The sequence below is a fragment of the Myotis davidii genome, unplaced genomic scaffold, assembly GCF_000327345.1.
Source record: "Myotis davidii unplaced genomic scaffold, ASM32734v1 scaffold1494, whole genome shotgun sequence".
In the NCBI taxonomy this organism is placed as follows: domain Eukaryota; kingdom Metazoa; phylum Chordata; class Mammalia; order Chiroptera; family Vespertilionidae; genus Myotis; species Myotis davidii.
In genome coordinates this window covers 4,047,518-4,050,690 of record NW_006286246.1, presented here as the reverse complement: position 1 = coordinate 4,050,690, position 3,173 = coordinate 4,047,518, and positions in this window count along the sequence as shown.

The window sequence follows — 3,173 nt, the reverse complement described above, 5'->3', positions numbered from 1 at the left end:
ATTTTTTGATTTAAATGCCATTTAACAAAGAAAAATCAACCAAAAAAATGAGTTCACATGTCACCTCTGACACGTGTGTCATAGGTTCGTCATCACTGTCCTAGAAGAAGGGCATGTTTACAGGGTTTCAAGCCAACCTCCTTGATGTGTTAACATTAGTCACAAAGATCAACTAATTCCCTTGCTGGTGTCATGCTTAATCAATCAATTTCTTAATTATACTTTGGCTTTCTACAGGCAAGGGAACACACTGACCACCAGGTGTGGACGAAGCCGAGTGGGAGCTGGAGCACAGGACCTGGACCTGGCTTACCTAAGACTGCCAAGAGAAGGCCAGGTTATAAAGACCCACAGCAGTCACTGGCCAGACTTCTTTTCTGTCATCTCTTCAATTTTCTCCCTAAAGAAACAATTTCCAATGACCTACTGATTGGCACCGTGAAAGTGTCTTTGAAAGAGCATACCACCTGGTCAAGTGAAAAGGCTGCAACAACAGAATGCTACGAATGAAAACATAATCACTGAAGAATGAGGAATTCAGTAACAGGAAGTTATTAAGGCAAATGTATCCAGTAAGCAGTAAGACCTTATATCCCCATATTTCAGTAGAGCTCAGAACAAGATTTACAAGACACCAGAACACAGGTGAAGGAAGTAGAAGCAACTTCTAACATGACAACTGAAGGGAACCACAAAGTCCTTCTTGAGAGACAAGTTGTCCCCATTTCAGAACATGAGGGGGCTCCTGCCATCACTGGATCTCCTGTTAATGCTGCTTCGTGCTCACTGCTTCTCTGCCTAAAGCCCATCCCCCCCGCCCTGCCCCCCAATTGGTATCTGCCCTTGTAATGGTCTCAAGCCTCGCCCATCACTGACCGCCAGGAGATTCCATAGCTGCACCGTAGAGTGGGTTTCGCTGGTGAGAACAGGTGACGTCCAGTGTCAACACTGAAACAGGCAGGCTCAGAGGGGACATTCAAACTGAAAGAGCGATCCAATCATCCGGGAGTGACGGGTTATTCAAATACTTTTTCCAGCAGTGAAAACCCAGGATTTTCAAATGAACTTACAAGAACTGTATTATTATCAAGTAAATAATAAAGGCATGGGCTTAAAAAAAAGTTATTTAATTCCATGGAACATGTACTTTACAAGGTCAATAAACGAGAACAATGAAGCTATTTTTAACCAACATTTTAAACGGAAGGTTACAGTAGATAGAGCAGTCTTACATCAGCCTTAATATCCAAGATACGTGCAGATTCAAGAAATCACAAACAGCTGTCCTTGCACTCTCAGATCTCCCACGACTGACCCAGAAGCTTGAAAAAGAAATTATAAGGAATGTTTATTTCTAAGTTTAATCACCAACAAGAGCAACAGGCTATCCTTATAATCAATCTTTATCAAAAATCAGGACAAGAGAGAAAAAATCAGGACAAGAAGTATCCCTGGGTGACAATAAGCAGGAAAACTATAATAGGGCACCTATCGCCTCTCAACCTGTTCTGTGTTCCTCCATCATTGCGTAACTCGCACGTCAGCATGCACGGGGCAGATGTTCCGGGCTGGCACCTGCTACAGTGGCACATGGGCCAACATGTGCAGGCCTGCGTTCCACAAAGCTGTGCACTCGCACGGCCTTCCCAGTCGATGGCACACTGGCATAAAGTGCACGAACGGAGACTGCAGGTGGAGCTTGATTCTGGTCTATCCCAAAGCCAGTTAACTTGGTAGCACAAACATCTATTATTAGTCTCCAGTGTGTTAAAATGTGGCGTCTAGCACATTTTGATCATGCATGTTGACCTTTTAAAAAATGTAAATAGAAGACATTCAAATGGACAGATGCAGAGCCTTTGAAGCATCCTTTACTGAGAACACAGCAAGCATGCCAGAGGTCAGCTCTGTGTACTGAAGAGGCGGTGCTGACAATGCGGGAGTATAAGAAAACAACAGCTTTGTCCAGTAATCTGTCTCACAGATTAGCGATTGTATAATTAACTGCAATGTTGCTAAGAACAATATTTCTAAGATCTTCTTGTTCTGCACACTGCTGTTCACTTAAAGTTGGATGAAGCCCATTATCCCGACCTATTTTTATTATAACAAAGACAAAAACCCGGCTGAAAGACAAAGGCTTCTTGCTATCATTGCAGAAACAGTCATTGTTACGGCACTTCCCTCTGTCCCTTTTACTTTTACCTGCAAATGTTCACATCCATTTTATCCCAGAGACCGGTTATTCAGAATTATAACTCCTGGTCCGCCCATTGGGGTAATGAATCACACTTGTCCATGGTGGCTAAGGGCACGGAAGGGGCAGCCAGGACCGAGTTCCCCACTGGCTGTGAAACCTTGGACCAGGCCCTCACTCTGTGCCTCAGCTTCCTCGTCTGCACAGAGAAACAACTGCGGGCCCCTCCCAGGGTGGCTGTAAGGATAAACGGGTCAGGCAAAGAGCGTGGCATATTTTAAGCATTTAGTAAGTATTCATCATTATTTTCAAAGAAAAACTTAAAGAAGTCAAATTGTCCATCGACGGAATTCACTAACAAATGTATTTAATGAACTTTCTGCCCAAATCCCCACTGTTAGATGTACCCGCGAGGAGCCGGGTGACGTCACATTAGCCCAGGCCCCATTCTTGGGAGAAGCGGTCCACGAAAGCCACCCACCTTGCAGCGGGGTCTGAGCCGCAGGGAAAATGAACCCCGCCGCACCCCAAATACCTGCTCCGCCCACTGGGTCGCGGCCAACAGAAAGGGGACCCGCCGTCTGCTGTGCGCACAGCTACAGTTTGAGGTTTTGTTCAGCAGAAAAGGAGAAAGGCCCGACCTGCCCGATTCCTGCGACTGCAGCGCCAGCCAGAGAGCGAGCGGGGCGGCCTCTGCACGCGCGCCCGGGGCGCCGGGACCGCCAGGGCGTCTCCATGCACCAGCACCCGCCTGGGAGAGGGGGCCCTAGGGATGGGGGTTCCAGGTCCCGATCGGAAAAACAACAAAAAGCGACCCAAAGTTCTCGAGCAGCGTGCGCACGGAGCAGAACGCGGCCGGGACTCTGGATGCCCGGGCTCCGTCCCGGAGGCTCCTGCGGCAGCGAAGTTTCAGACAATCAACCCCACTGTCCGCGCACCTGGGAGCCAGAGCGCGGGTGCTGGGGCCGCACAGCCC